Source organism: Tachypleus tridentatus, chromosome 7 (assembly GCF_004210375.1).
Source record: "Tachypleus tridentatus isolate NWPU-2018 chromosome 7, ASM421037v1, whole genome shotgun sequence".
Taxonomy (NCBI): Eukaryota; Metazoa; Arthropoda; class Merostomata; order Xiphosura; family Limulidae; genus Tachypleus; species Tachypleus tridentatus.
In genome coordinates, this window is record NC_134831.1 from 129,892,384 (window position 1) to 129,909,602 (window position 17,219).

The 17,219-nt window shown below is 35.7% G+C and overlaps 1 protein-coding gene across 6 annotated transcripts in view; it reads right to left on the bottom strand.

Moving 5' to 3' along the window:
• The window catches only part of LOC143256598 (E3 ubiquitin-protein ligase RNF13-like), a 40,562-nt gene extending 35,441 nt beyond the window's left edge, over window positions 1-5,121 (bottom strand). The window contains exon 1 of one of the 6 annotated variants that reach the window (XM_076514004.1): window positions 4,951-5,121. The gene's annotated coding sequence lies outside the window, so the exon portion shown is untranslated. Of the gene's footprint in view, window positions 1-2,824; window positions 2,844-4,476; window positions 4,734-4,950 lie in introns of those variants that run through there. The other 5 variants (XM_076514002.1, XM_076514005.1, XM_076514006.1 and 2 more) reach the window with 5 other exon arrangements.
• Between the last annotated feature and the right edge of the window lie 12,098 nt (window positions 5,122-17,219).

The following is a 17,219-nucleotide window of genomic DNA, read 5'->3' on the forward strand; positions in this document are numbered from 1 at the left end:
TATGCTAAAATTTAGATGTGGAGTCCACTAGCAGGACATTACCAAGAATATGGTCAAAAACTAATGTTTACAAAGGAAAAAAAAAAGAAGAGCAAATTAAATAAATACATGTAAATACATGAGTCATCCAATAAGTAGCTATAATACTGGTTCTGTCACAAAAATAGAACTATTGTAAATGTAATACAAAGAAAACAATATGTTGAACCTGTTACGTAAAGTCTCTAATATAACCACCCGTACTTTAACCTTTGTCACATGATAAAATTCATAAAGCAGGAATTGGAAAGTAATAAATACACATAAATCTTCTGTAAAGGCAGAAAAGTAAACACAAGAAGCCACGAGAATGTTCAACAATAATAGTAAGGCTTAAAAATTTTACAGTAATCATACACACAGTAAAGAAACTTATGAGCAAAAACTAATATAACTTAAACAACGACACAATGTCACATTACATATGCAACTGTTACACAACTGGTATTAACTATACGTAATAAGAGCTTAAATTAACAAGACATTAAAATCAATGGTGGTCATTACACTATAGTGGTTTCCTAGTAACCTCAGGAATAGAAATAATTAAAATTACATTCACAAGGGAAAACTATCAGGAATTTTACAGTCCCTCATGTAAAGTTACATTTTTTTTTTAAATTTAATGCATGCAATATGTTCACTTTCATTGGTTATAGCTAAAAGTATACAGATGGGCCATGCATTCCTGATTAGGAAAGCCAACTAAAAAGATGAAATCCCTTGAGTGAAGTTAAATTACTTGGGAATGTAATATTTTCATTCCTGACCTTAAACAATTTGAAAACAAATTAAAGTGTAGCCATGAAAGTTTTTAAAAATGCATAATAATCAGTTAATCTTCTAAGTCTGTAAACAGTAGCAGGAATATTGTTGAATTCTCCATATAACTGTACAAATTTTGTGTTTAAAATACAATAAAAACCTTGTTTGTAGAAAATGACAATGAGTTTAACTTTATTTGCTCTGTTCGAGAAATCTTATAAGGCTGCACATGGGCCCACCATGGCCAGGTGGGTTAAGGTGTTTGACTCGTAATCTGAGGGTCGCAGGTTTGAATCCCTGTTGCACCACACATGCTCGCCCTTTCAGCCATAGGGGCATTATAAGATGATGGTCAATCCCACTATTCGTTGGTAAAAGAGTACCCCAAGAGTTGGCAGTGGGTGGTGATGACCAGCTGCCTTCCCTCGTCTTATACTGCTAAATTAGGGACAGTTAGCACAGATCGCCCTCATGTAGCTTTGCACAAAATTCAAAAACAAACAAACAAGGCTGCACATATTCTATTCCATCCAATAAGTTATGAGTAGTAAACATATCTAGAAATGCAATGTTTATGACTTCAAAGTTTAAAGTATCCATTTCATTCGAAACTTTTAAACTTAAATATAAATATTATAGAGATTGCTGATGTTGGCATGAAAATTTTCATTTAAATAGATGTTCTTCATCAGTCATCAGCTACATGTATTATGCATTTGCTTCGCATTAGTTCTTCATGAATTACTTGAATGTTTTATTAACGATTGTGATATTTAAACTCAGACGTGTTGTGTTTATAGGGAATTTTTTTTCTCTCTGTAGCTTGCGCTGGTGAACATAAATTTATTTGGCTGTATCCAAAAAACTAAACAAAACAGAAATATTAACAAGTGTGAGCTAATGTGCAAAGCTTTAATATAGTCTTTCTTGCTTTATACTGAGATTTGAAATTCATAAAACTTCCAATTGTAATAAATAGAAATCTCTAAGTTAGGAGCTAGACATTCCTCTCATTGGAATACTTGATACTTATTGAAAGACATGTTGGTCAAATTTCATGAAAAAGTTATCCAATTAAAATACAAGACCTGGAAATTTTGTGTAGTGTAAAAGAGTGACAATTTTCATGAGATACTGTCACAGAAAGTTTTGTGTTTGCCAATAGAGAATCTTAACTTAATGGAATAATAAAAAAGATTTTGCTGATTAAAGTATTTAGTTTTATCAGTAAGAAGACTTGTGTAAAGAGTACTAAAATCAAATATTTCTATTCTAATACATTATGAAGGAAAGCAAAGAAAAACATTGTGTGAATCACACTACATCAGTCATATAAACAAGTTTTTCACTCAACACTAGGGGCTCAGCCTAATTAAAATACAAAAACAAAGCAGCAGTTTAGGCACTACATCTTTAGTTTTCCTTTATAAAGACTATTATGGTGTGAACTAGCATATGTAATTGAACTTATAGCTTCAAAACCTTTAACTCTCTGTTCACATTCAGTGGAACTACTGATGTAATGAAATAATTAATACTGATTTTCTCTAAGGTAACATTACTGTATTTCTTCTTTCAAATGCTATTGAATGCATTTCAGATGACCTATTACAATCGACAGATTTTATTTTTTTTCCACAGCAATATACCTACATTTGTAAAGTATTTTTTGTAATTTGAGGATCCAAAATAGTTCAGGTATCACTGATTTTAAGATTTAACAAAATGTACACTCAAGTTGTAATGTTTTTATACAGGAAATTTCCTATGTGGGTTTTTAAATACCTTCTTACTCAAAGATTTTTGTTGTTCTAAATCAAACCTTTACTTTTTGCAAAATGTTGTAAAATAAATCTTTTACAAATGAAAACAAAATTGTTAACTGCTTTATTAGTGGAAGTGACAAATTATTAATGTTAGTAGCACATTCCTTTAAGTATGCTATGCACTTACAGATTACAATAACCTTTTTTTCATAGAAAATTACTTTTACATTCCTTTAAGTATGCTATGCACTTACAGATTACAATAACCTTTTTTTTTCTATTTTTGTCTATAGAGAATTACTTTTACAATCCTTTTTTATTCTGTTTCTAGGAAACTTTACCCACTGATGTACTAATTGCTTGTTTGGTGTAATTCTAAGTAATTTTAGGTCATTCCTGGAATTTTGTCCTGATAGTCACATAGCAGCAACTGCAAAGAGTACAAGTTATGAAAAATAAGAGGACAAAATGCTGCTATGAAGTGAGAAAAAGACAAGGATGAAATTCTTTTTTTATTTAAATATAACATTTATGATGAACAGAGTTGAAAACAGCAGCAACTACCTTGTGATACTTGTAGAGAAAGTCCTGAGAACTACTATACAAGAGTAAGTTCAGGTAGAAAGAAAAATGGTTTAAAAAATTTCAAATACTATTGATCAAAAAATATTGTTCAAGATTTAATGTAATAATTGTTTAGTTTTATGGTTAAACAAAATGACTTGAAATCAGAGTTGTCTGAACTAAAAATCAACTTAGCCATCAGTAAAGAAAATTAATTTTGTTTCAGATACAAAGTACCTACTCAATTAGTAAGATTTTAATATTTAACCTCAAATGTAAGTTTCACAAATACAGAATTAGAAGAGGCTTTCATCGTGATATTAGCTGACAAATTAACTGTCAAGCTCATTAATCAGTCACATTCAACATGGTGAGACTACTTGGATATTTGATACCTGCAGAGGTTAAATAAACAGAAACAGTTATAAAACAAAAAACACGACTAATTAGATGAATGTTTTCATAATAGAAATTTGTTTAAATGATTACTTTACAAGATAATAATTTATGTAATTTATTATATTGATCAAATGAGATAAATGATCAGCTTTACAAGATGTTTTCCTAAAAATAAATTTTAATTCTTAGAATGATTTAAGTTCATTTCAACTTTCCTTATCTAAAAATCTGTTTTCATGAGAAAAACCAAATTTAAGTTTGCTACAGATTTTTTATTTCTACTAAAATCTTATAGTTTCACCTTTCAATATCAATTTAAAAACAAAATTCTTCATTTTTCAAGTTTTTACACGGTAATTTATATTAACACAAACTCTTATGCTTTCCTCCTCTTAATATTTTAGTCCAATACTCTTTAAAATAAATAAAGCACAGGCTTCAAATGAGACCAAAAATTCAAGTGCTTTCAAATATGTCACTATTACTCTTTATGAGTATAAAGGTTCATAATCACCTTAGTTAATTTACTGTGAACAACATACTTTCAGGCTACCATTCCACAAATATATAAACTGGTACAAGTCATTTTAACATTATTAGAAATTATTCTCTTTGAGCATTCCAGTGTTTTGTAACTTCATAATTAATTTAATATAATCTTTTGATAACCATCAGATTTAGAAGATGAGCCATATTTTTAAACATAGTTCACAGAATAGCGAATTTCAAGTCATCTGTTACTCAGACTGCAAGATATATTGAATACTATAGCCTAAGTACATGTCTAGGTTCAATGCGTTTACAGCTATTCACCTGTGAAGACTAAATACAATTCAACAGAAGACAAGAAATAGGCTGGAAAGTAAAGTAATCAATATTTGACTTTTTTTCTTTTGATAATTTACTTATGAACATTTTTCTACGTTATGACATTCACACTTACTTGTTATTCAATTATTAACGTTTTACTATTATCAGTACTGGTAGAAAAATCCTACAAAACAAACTGTACTGACAGACTTAGTATCATTAATAATAATAATAAAAAAAAGCTGGATGTGGAAGTTACACTTGGAATTGTAAATGGCTTGGTTAAACTTTCTAATTTCGTGTCACCGTACTACTGTTACCAGGTGCTAGGCTAACTGGTAAGATAATTTCGTACCTACAATACAACTTGAAACAATTAACACTAAACACAGTAAAACTAAAATGGCTAATTTATGTTGTGCCTGTTTTGAGGGCTACCAAGTTATTTTACAAATACAGTACTGCGTTACTGTTACGCTTGCGCTATTTTGCCGTTTTAATTAAAAAGTTACATTTTTATAAAAATGCAAATTTTAGACATAAAAATTAAATATCATATTAAAAATGAATACTTCAGATTGATATATATTATATGAATTTCACTTACAACAATTTTGATTATTTTGATACTCTGTATCGTTGATTTTTTCTAAATTCTTTCGTTATATCGACTTAACGCACAAGTTTACAATTTTCATACCAAAAATTTCAATGTCATCTACTTTTCGTACGCAATCCTATATAATTTGTTATATATAAAAAAAAATAAAAAATAAATGAACAACATCACATGAGGACGACGATCGCGACACCTATAAATTATGATGTTTTTACATACCTTGAAACATCCTGTACGTAACTAGCTTTAATTTTAAAGGTTTGTTTGTTTGCTTTGGAATTTCGCACAAAACTACTCGAGGGCTATCTGTGCTAGCCGTCCCTAATTTAGCAGTGTAAGACTAGAGGGAAGGCAGCTAGTCATCACCACCCACCGCCAACTCTTGGGCTACTCTTTTGCCAACGAAAAGTGGGATTGACCGTACCATTATAACGCCCCCACGGCTGGGAGGGCGAGCATGTCTTGGCGCGACTCGGGCGCGAACCCGCGACTCTCAGATTACGAAGTGCACGCCTTAACGCGCTAGGCCATGCCAGGCCCTAATTTTAAAGGGAACTCTTCTTTAGATCAAGTTTATCCACTTTGTCCCCCCCCCCCATTATTATTATTATAAAAATCTGACAAAGGTAAAGTATTCACAGATCTTGAAAAATATTGTCCTGTGTAAAACCTAACAGTTCGGTTATTTGCAGTGAGAATATGAGTAAAGGCGTGTTTTAAATCATGAAATATATAGTTGCCACTTCTCTGGCCAGGTATGGCCAGATGGTTAAGGCATTCGACTTGTAATCCGAGGATTGCGGGTTCGAATCCCCGTCACACCAAACATGCTCGCCCTTTCAGCCGTGTGGACGTTATAATGTTACAGTCAATCTCACTATTTAGTGATGACGAGAAAACCCACTCGCAGGGAAAAATATATATCTAAAAACGGCTGGTTTGGGTTGAGAAAATTTTTTTATGTATAGGAGCGAACAACGTTTCGACCTTCTTCGGTCATCGTCAGATTCACAAAAAAAGAGGAAACTGACCGATAGCTGACCACATGTTTGAAGGGGATTGTGTAACTGAATGTAGGAATGTAGATGGCGTGCTTAGATGTTTGAGTGTATATTTTTTTAGTACAGGTATAAAGGTGTTCCTTTATATTGGTTTATTTTGGGCTTGAGTTGTTGTATAAGTAAGGCTTCTTTAATTTTGCGTTTATTTATGTTTGTTTCTTTATTTAGTATTTGGGTGTTTTCTATAGTTATGTTGTGTTTATTTGACTTGCAGTATTCGAAAACGTTTCAGGTGGTTTTTTGTGTTCTTTGAATCTGGTTTCCATTTTTCTACTTGCTTCTCCAATATAGAAGTCATGGCAGTTATCACATTGTATTTTATAAATAATGTTGGTGTGGTGTTTGTCAGTGTGGTTTTTACATAGTATAGACCTCAGTTTTGTGCCTAGTTTTTGAATAAATTTGGAACTAACTGGAATGTCATATTTTGTTACTAGTTTTTGCGAAATGTTGGTTATTTTTCTGGTGATGTCGGGAATATATGGTATGCAGCAGTATATGGTTTCGTGAGTTTTTAATTAGTGAGATATATTTACTTTTGTTAGCTAATTTTGTTTTTTGTCTGGGTGTGTGCATATAATGTGTTCTACGGTTTGTGGAGGAATCTTATTGATGTTGATAAAGTATTGTATTATTTTGTCTAATTCATCGTAAACTTTATCTGGTGAGCATAGATTTATGGCTGTTTTTATTTTTTTTTTAGTATGTTGAGTTTTTGTTTTGTTTCATGTGCTGAATTTCAATGAATGTGCAGTCCAGTATGGGTAATTTTACGGTGGATTTCTGTTTTTAATTGTGTATCGGTTCTTGTAATTTTGAGGTTAAGAAATGATATTTGATTGCTTTCTTCCTGTTCACATGTGAAGTTAATGTTGGGATGTATAGCGTTGATGTGATTGAAAAAATTAAGTGTGTGTTCTGTAGATGTGAATCCCGCAATCATGAGGTCTACATACAGGGTGGCCCGTAAGTCCCTACCCATCCATATATCTTATGTATCCAGTGTATCTGTGTAGTGTCACCATTATTTTTGCGCTCATGTACCTACGTACTTGTCACAATACGCTCTTCAAGTGTAAATGGGCTTACATCAGCCATATTTCTCTGAAAAAACAAAGAAACAAATTTGTAATACATGCGTAATTGAATATAACATAATAACATATGGATGGATAGGAACTTACGAGCCACCCTGTATCTGTACCAGTATAGTGGTGGATTTAATGCTGTGTTAATTACTTGTATTTCAACTTGTGTTATAAAAATATTGGCTAGAACTGGTGATACTGGGTTGCCCATGCTTAGGCCATTTGTTTGTATATAGTTGTGGTTGTTGAACATGAAGTTTGTCTTCATCGTGGTGAATTCTCTGAGAGTTGCTAATTGGTTGCTGGGAATGTCTATTGATGGGTTAGAGTATCGGATATAGAGTTCTAAGGCTATCTTGCAGGCTTCAGCGGTTGAAACTTCTGTAAAGAGGGATATACATCGAAAATGGCCATTAAAGCTTTATGATTAAGTTAATTAAGATTAGACTTGAAATTGAAAGAGTCTTTGATGAATGAGCTGGCTGAAGTTACATATTTAGAGAATGCTCATGCTATGTACTTACCAAGATTGTAATTAAACGATTCATATGTGGACATTATTGGTCGTAATGAACCAGGGGCGTAGATGTTTTACACCCGATGGGGGGGATGATTTTTGCAACCACTAATGTGGACTGTTCAATTTGCAAATTGGTAATCTCTGATTACGTGAACCTGAAAGCTGTAAACATGCAGTCACAGAGTAATCTTGTTGCCACGATACTTCAAAGTTTCCATGTAGGTTTGTAAAAGTGAGGTGTTGTGAACAATTTTCAAAATGTTAATAGAATAAAAACAAATGTGTCACAAATTAACTGCCACATGAATTTATTCCTGCATACTGCACAGTATAAAAGATGGCCATTATACTTGACAAGGTTACTAATAACTTTCATTGCATGAATTACGTTTTCAAATATTAATAAAATTAGTAATTACCCTTGATAAGTTTATATCTGCCGAAAAACTGTTTATGTTGTTTGATAAAAATAATTAAAATGTATTTGCGAACTCTTGAAAATTACACGTCAATACAGTGTAGCACATAATTATTCGTACTTTTCATTGAAGTAAGATTCATTTAGTCCTCTAGTTTACATGTTCCCAAACGTAGACCTCCTTTGTGATGATCTGTTCATGAATTCTTTAATAAGCTCTTCTATATTTATTTTGTCGACCTCATCTTTGTGAGTGTGACAAACTGTTCCATGGTTGAGGCGGCACAAAGACATAGTTTACCTTAACCACGTCTTCAACCGTCTTAATGAAGAAAAGCTGAGTTCACATTCGTAGCTGGATACTGGGCACACAAACAAAATTTTCATGAGAAGAAACACTTCACTAAACATCTGCTGGCTTGTTTCATGCATTTTACAGTAAGCATCCTTCGCATCTTTCAGAGATACTGCTTTTGTTGTTCCTTTGAACATGGGCAACTGGAACTCGAGCCGTTGTGCAGAGATTTCTGGATAGAAGTTTATAACCGAGTTGTCAATCTTGCCAGATGTGATCATGTTCTCAAGTGCCAGATATTGCCTCAAGTCATTGTTGTCTGCATTGAATCTAGTGGTCAGATGTTCTATGACTGTGTCCAAAAATTCAAAATATTGGCTTCTGTAGTAATCTCTAGCTGTTGCAGAATGGTGTGCTGAGCCATCACCTGTGATTCTTCTGGGGGGTCTGCGAATGCGTGATAGTTCAATCGGCACCAGATCTAGGGAAGTTACCTTTTTCTCAGCTTCAACAAATATCTTGTAATTTTCCTCTGTTCGCAATACTCACAATTGCTCAACTGTCATTGCAGATGCTTCAATCATGCCAGATACATTCGCTAATTTTGCTTGGAATGCACGGTTTAGTTCCTCTAATGCAGCTAATGGATGCTGAGTCATCAACAATCCTAAAACTGTCTTTCCTTTGTCAACTCTGTCCAGCAGACCTCGTGCTTTTACTGCTACATCTGGTTTTTCATTTGCTATGCCAGACAAAGAACCAACAATGTCACTGTAGTGATAATTAGCACATGTAATTGCAGATAGGCGGCACAACCAGCGTGTTGAACACAGTAGGTAGATGTATTTAACTGAACCATTGTGGCTGTCTGATGATACAATATTTTCAAAGATTGTCTTGTATTTGTCTGACCTTTGAAGTAAGACACCAAGTTTATATACCCACTGGATAGAATCTCGAACGCATTCACAAGCTTCAACTGCATGTTGCATTATTAAATTAGCCTTGTGTGCTCCGCAGTGAAGAAACAAAGCTGACGGTTGCTTGTCTTTTATTTTTGCCTAGCATCCACTGTACGCACCACTCATGTTAGCGGCTCCATCATAAGTTTGTGCTCTTAATCCTGACAGTGGTAAATTGAGTCTATTCAGTACATCAAGTATAGTCGAGGATATTGTTTCACCAGTTGTATTGGAAACACTGTACAACCAAGAAATGTCTCATGGACGTCAAGGTTCTCATCTAAGTATTGTACACGTATTGCTTCCTGTTCGACACCTGTAAAATCTTGAGTGCCATCAACCACTAATGCAAAGATTTTACTTTGCTGCACTTCGTGTGCTATGTTACTCAGTATTTGATGGCTGAACATCTCCATTATTTCATTCTGAGCCTGGGGTGATGTGAATGTGGTTTTCTTTGACAAGTAGGCCATCAACTCGGGATCTTTCTCTTCCAGGAGCTTCATTAACTGCAGGAAGTTCCCCTCCGTATCAGTACTTCCACGTGATGCTAAACCTTGAAGCAGTAAGAAATGTAAACTTCTGAATATTTTGGCTAGACTTCTTTTGCATTCTTCCTACTGCTTCTTTTTTCCATCACGTAGCTGGACAACCACTGGAGTTACATCAAGTGAACTTTTTGGAGATATAGCGAATCTGTGCTGAGACGAGGATTGTTGTTCGTTGAATTTCTGTTTTGCCTTTTTCCAGTTGCAAAAACCGGTGGATATGAAGGTATACTCCACTGACCTCTCCAATTTCCCTGTAAAAAGGCCTTTATTTTCCGCTTTGGCACAATGAAAGCATATGACTTTTTGAGTCTGATTGTCGAAGTGCAGCCATGGGAACTCATCAAGCCACTTGCCCTGGAAGTTGATATTTTGAGATTTTGCTTTCTGTCGTGGCATTAGTTGTGCATCTGGATGATACGGCTTTCCACACTGCATCTGTGGAGTGTCAGATTTTTCATTACTGCACAAATTTGTTTCATAACTATCTGGTGGTTCATGATGTGCAATAGTTGCAAAAGCACTTTCAGACTCGTTTTCTGATGAACATGGTATTTCCTCTGTATGGCAAGTTTCTATTCCTTTGCTTGCGGTTGTTGGATTATCTGCATCTGCATTGTCACTTGTAGTACTAGTAACTGGCTTGTAGAACTGTCTAATATCGGAAAGTTTCAAACACTTGCTTGTCATAACTGGAATCTGTTTCCCTGATGACTCAACAGGCTAAAATACAGTCTTTCTTGAAAAACTGTAATGTACAACGAACAAAGATAGAACAGAATTGAAATAGGACTGAACTGTACAATGTATTTAAGTCAAACGCCCGAACCTCACAGTGATTACCGAGTCGACTGACCGCCTGGGCATCGCTGGGACATTAATGTGTGCTAGTTACAACACAAGTAATAGCAAGTTTCTCGAAAAATACAAAAACAATCACAAGTATATTATATTCCTGTTAAAGCTCATCAAAACGCAAACACGTTGTGATATAATGTCTATAAGCACGTCTATTAAATAGAAACATCTAAACAAAAACTAGCAATACAATTCGAGTAGAGGCTTCAGGCCGTTGAAATCGCTCCTTTTGTGTTCTAATTATACAAGAAAATACAATATTTTTACTATCTATGATAAGAGAATATATTGTTCTTTTACCATAAAGCACCAGCACTTTATTAGAGGGCGGTGATAATCTGAAATTTTATGGATTAATGAGGGCCATAAACACAGGTCTAATGAGCCCTGCTGTAAATTCGAGGCTCAGACTAAAGAGAGCAGAGGAGGGGGGGGGTGATGTAGGGCGTGTTTGGATCCAAGCGACCCAAACCTGTCGTCAACTGTACACAAAACGTACACTATGGTCAGTGGCTTCGGCAGCTAAGGAGAGTAAGGCGTTCCACAATAAAACCGACCAGACATGAAATAAGAACAAATGGCGTAGGAAAACCACACAATATACACATAAGATTGATGCAACTACAAGTTTCAAATGGCCTGCCAGACCTAGATCATAGGAGTTTACGCTTGGGAGTAATATTTTCGAATTTCATGCTCTGTTTAATCTGTTGTAATGAAAATTTTACTTAATCTTACACTACTACAAGACGTAGGTAGATTCTGTGATAGTGCTTGCAAGCCTTGCATGTATACTTAGGCCTATTGACTGATACTTACGAACTATCGCTTAGATCGAAAAGCTTAGAAGCACGCCTATATTAAAGATGTACATTTCGGCTACAGAAAAAAAACAACATACATTTAGGCCTAACTATGTAATTCGATTGGTAAGAACACGAGAATCACAAGAACAAACAGACAATTTGTAGGCCTGTGATGCAATAAAACAATTCAACAGACCAAACTGTAGGGGGGATGATTGTATGCACCATACCCCCACCTAAAATTAAGGGGGGATGTATTCCCCATCCCCCCAGGATCTACGCCCCTGTAATGGACAATCTAGTTTATGAGGTTTGGGGATACCGTATATTTGTGGTGTGCGTGAATCGGTCTTGCGTAGGTAGGAATAAAGTGTTTTTGAAATTATGTTGGCTTTTTTCATTTTTAGTGGTATTTTGCTTAGTTGCGTTTCGTGTGTCTTTCTTGGATTTGTGTGTATTGGTTTAAATTTGTCTGGTAGGATGTTCTTCATTTTTTGGATGTATTCATTCGTGTTCATTATGACTATAACGTTTCTTTTATCTGCTTTTAGAACTTTTATGTTTTTGTCTTGTTTTAGGTTTTTAATGAATTAATGTCTTTTTTTGAAAGATTGAAACACCTAAAAAACATTCCAGAAACACCTAAAAACAACATCTTAAACGATATTTTCAAAGAATTTTCTCACAAAACCAACAACATAATTTCACAAAACAGAAAGCTAAAAACAAACGCAAAATTAAAGAAGCCTTACTTATACAACAACTCAAGCCCAAAATAAACCAATACAAAGAAACACCTTTATACCTATATTAATAAATAAAATCAAACATCTAAGCACGCCCTCTACCTACATTCCTCCACTCAATTACACAATCCCCTTGAAACATGTGGTCAGCTATCAGTCAGTTATCTCTTTTTTTTCTTTGTGAACCTGACGATGACCGAAGAAGGTCGAAACGTTGTTCACTCCTCTACATAAAAAATTTTCTCAACCCAAACCAGCCGTTTTTACATATATATTAATCCCACTATTCGTTGGTAAAAGAGTAGCCCAAGAGTTGGTGGTAATGGCTATCCGTTTTCCCTCTAGTCTTACACTGCTAAATTAGGGACGGCTAGCACAGATAGCCCTCGAGTAGCTTTGTGCGAAATTCAAAATAACAACAAATTATTGTAGTGTTCCTGACCCCTTTTCCTTTTTTATCCTCTTGAGTTTATTAATTATTTAAATTTGTGAGATTCACACTTTTAAAAATAGTGGTTAACTTTGTTAACATTAGATTCCCATAACAATGTAGTATTTAAAACTTGAGAGGGTTCTTTTCCTTTCTTGCTTCCCCCAGTAGGTCAGGTTTAAGTTCACGGGGTTATATTGCTAAAAATCGGGTTTCAATATCCGTGAAGGTACAGCACAGATTGCCAGTTCTGTTGTTTTGTACTTAACTATAAACAACTAATCATGTAATTTTTATTTTAATTTTCCTTATATTTATTACATGTTTAACATGCGTATTGAGTTCAGCGTGCAGATATATGGATTTGAAGTATTGTTGGAAAATTTTTAGACTTTCGCTAACGTGTTCCCTTACACGTTGGCTCATGAGTCTATTTTGCCGATACTTACCAACGTCTCACTAGTCAATTTACAATTACTCATTTTAGAAAAATTTAAAACTTAATACCATGTTAGGTATGAATCAGGCCTGGCATGGATAGGTAGGTTAAGGCGTTCGACTCGTAATCTGAGGGTCGCGGGTTCGAATCCCTATCGCACCAAACATGCTCGCCCTTTCAGCCGTGGGGGCGTTATAGTGTGACAGTCAATCCCACTATTCGTAGTAGCCGAAGAGTTGGCGGTGGGTGGTGATGACTAGCTGTCTTCCCTCTAGTCTTACACTGAAAAATTAGGGACGGCTAGCGCAGATAGCCCTAGAGTAGCTTTGCGCGAAATTAAAAAAAAAAAAACATGTGGAAAGACACTAACTGTGATGAAATAAAAAAGTTTCTTTGAATCATTATGTACATAGGACTTGTGGGATACCAAGAGATTGCCTACTACTGGCAGAAATATCTCTTACACAGGAATTTCTATATACCACAAATAATATCAAGAAATAGGTTTCAAGCACTCCTGCATTTTGTTAATTTTGCAGATAATTAAACAACTTGGAGAGACTGTTTAGGAAACATTAGAAAGTTACATGAGATTCTTGAAAAAGGTTTGCAAGAACAAATATTCTAGGTGAATGTACTGCAGTAGACGAAACAATGATGCCATGGCGAGATCGCGTAGTGTTTCGTCAATATATAATAATGAGAACGCACATATATATGGTTTGAAAGTGTGTAAGCTATGTGATTCCCAAAGGTTACACCTATATCAACACTCTTTTTGCTTGGAAAGACGACACATAGCAACAGCGAGGGCGTACCTTGGATGGATTCGTCCATACAACTCAAATAGTCCTTGATCTTGCTAAAGACTATTTAGATGCAGGGAGAAAAATCGCTACAGATAATTTCTATACATCAATCGATTTAATAAAGGAGCTGCAAAAGCATCAGACCTTCTTTGTGGGGACATTACGAGCGAACAGAAGGGATAACTCCAAGGAAATTATAAGCGTAAAACAAAAGAAGGGAAAAATTATAGATCGCCAATAAGACGATGGGATTGTGATTGCAAAATGGAATGACAAGCGTGATGTTCTTATGTTGTAGACGAAGCTTGACCTAAGCTTCAAGGAAACTGGACGGAGAATCATTGATGTGGATGTCAAAAAAACCAGAAATGGTTCTTAACTACAATATCATAAAACAAGGAATGTACATATCCGATTAAATGTCCGGTTATTTCTCACCACTTAGGAAGAGTATTAAATGGTACCATAAGATCGCCTTTGAGTTTTTCTAAATACAGCACCGGTGAATGCTTTGGTATTACTCAATAAAGTACACACAAACACACACAAGTACTACAAAATGAGTTTCGAAAATCAATCGTTTAATCACTGTGTCAAGTAAATGCTGAAGCATCAGTAACACCAAGGACAACAGCAGGAAGAGCCATCACATGACATACCATGAAGACTTACATTGAAAGAGTCAACTCTTGACAGAATAATTCGTAAAAGATACATTTGTTGCTACAGGGGCCAGGCGTGGCCAGGTGTGTTAAGGCGTTCCACTCGTAATCTGAGGGTCGTGGGTTCGATTCCCCGTCGCACAAAACATGATCGCCCTTTCAGCCGTGGGGGCGTTGTAATGTGACGGTCAGTTCCTTGATAAAAGAGTAGCCCAAGAGTTGGCAGTGGGTGGTGATGACTAGCTGCCTTCAAATTCAAAAATCTAACAAACAAACAACACTATTTTATCTGTTGAGGATTTTTTTAGCATCCTTAATATGTTTACCTTTTATGTATTTTCATTATCATATTTAACATTATGCTGATAGAATTTCTAAACGTACAATTCTCTTATTTTGAATTTATTTTTGTTAGCCCTAGTTCTTGAATCTAACCCTGATTCAGGTGAAACAAAAGTTAAGTAAAAGCAGACAGTAAGTAAACTCAAGTGGTACTTTTACTTAAAACCTGCCACCACCACAAGTACGTGGATTTCACGAGTTAGAGAGTCTTTTATCTTAACTTGCGATTGTTTATGTTTTTATTTAGAATTTTTTCCCTCTTGTGCTTTTCTTCATGTGTCGGTTGTAAGTGTGAGAGCTTATCTCGCTAAAATGCCGGTTTCGATAGCAGTAAAGCTCACATTGTCCATTGTATAGCTTTATGCTTAATAACAAACAAATATAATTTTGTCCTTCAGTGAGTTGGCGGTAAATTTACAGACTTATATTGCTAAACTTCTTAGCTTGATTCGACAAAGTGGACAGAGTGCAAACAGCTCATTGTACCTACGAGGTCTGTTTAAAAAATACGCGGACTGTTTGAATTGCGCGGCTCCAGTTGGTTCCAGGGGAATCCGCTTGGTGTTGCTAGGTTTGCACAGATCAGCTGATTACGACGCCATTTCCCGATTGCAGATATCTTTATTTGTGTATTAGCTACGCGGTTTTAAGTGAAGTGCGATTTTTTCGTTTGGCGGATTTCAGAATGAATGACCTGAAGGAGCAACCACTTGCTGTGAAATTTTGTGTTAAACTTGGAAAATCTGAGACTGAAACTTTTGCTATGCTTAACACGGCTCACGGTGATGTTGCTATGAAGCGTACGGCATGTTTCAAGTGGCATGAACGTTTTACGGAGGCGTGGCATGGCCTAGCGCGTTAAGGCGTGCGCTTGTAATCTGAGGGTCGCGGGTTCGCGCCTGTTGCGCTAAACATGCTCGCCCTCCCAGCCGTGGGGCCGTTATAATGTTACGGTCAATCCCACTTTTCGTTGGTAAAAGAGTAGCCCAAGAGTTGGCGGTGGGTGGTGATGACTAGCTGCCTTCCCTCTAGTCTTACACTGCTAAATTAGGGACGACTAGCACAGATAGCCCTCGAGTAGCTTTGTGCGAAATTCCAAAACATACATACGTTTTAAGGATGGTCGACAGTCCATTGAAGATGATGAGCGTCCTGGACGTCCTTCCACGTCAACTGACGACCCACACGTCGACAAAATCAACACCCTGGTGCGGGCAAATCGACGTCTGACTGTCAGAGAGCTTGCTGAAGAGTGTGGGATATCAGTTGGATCTTGTTACGAGATTTTGACCGAAAAATTGAAGATGCACCGCGTTGCTGCGAAATTTGTGCCTCAGAACTCGTGAGTTTTTGGTCAAACACTCGATCACTGTTCTTCCCCACCCCCCCTACTCACCTGACCTTGCTCCTTGGGATTTTTTCTTGTTCCCCAAACTCAAAAGACCCTTGAAAGGAAGAATATTTGAGACGATTCCCGAGATTAAGGCAAATGCGACGAAAAAGCTGGAGGACATCACAAAAGAAGCGTATCAGGACTGTTTCAACAAATGGAAACACCGTTGGGATAAGTGTGTGCGTTGGGGAGGAGAGTACTTTGAAGGGGTCCCAGACCTGTAACTTCTAAATAAAGTACATTTTGTTTTATGACGTCAGTCCGCGTATTTTTTTAACAGCCGTCGTATTTATGTTTAAAGAATCAAACAGTAACAATATTAGTACTCTAGTTATATTTACATGTGAAAGACATTTGTTAGCAAGAGTGGATTGTTCTGTTTCGTTACTCTGATATTGTTATTCGTGTTTGTTCGTGTTTAGCTCTTATAAAGATTTTAGGCGCTAATTGATGAAAGATCTTGGTCTTAAATGTTTTCGTAATTTAAAATATTTTCCCGTCTGTGTCTGTTCATTTTTGACAATTAGTATTTGTTTATAATTAATAAGATTAGGTGTCCCCCCCGCTAGTACAGCGGTATGTATCCGGATTTACAACGCTACAATCAGGGGTTATTCCCCTCGGTGGGCTGAGCAGATAGCCCTTTATGGCTTTGCTATAAGAAAACACGCGATAAGATTAGGCCCAGTAAGAAACGAATACCAGCATAGAACGTATAGCCCAGATTTACATTAAAACGACTGTGTATTTTAAAATTAAATCAACGCAGTAATTTTCATCGCGAGAACGTGACTTTAATGATATTCTTCATTCATGATTCTTGTGAAGTTGAATTTCATTATTTTTCAATTCGTGAATACAAAAGTAGAAAAGAACACTA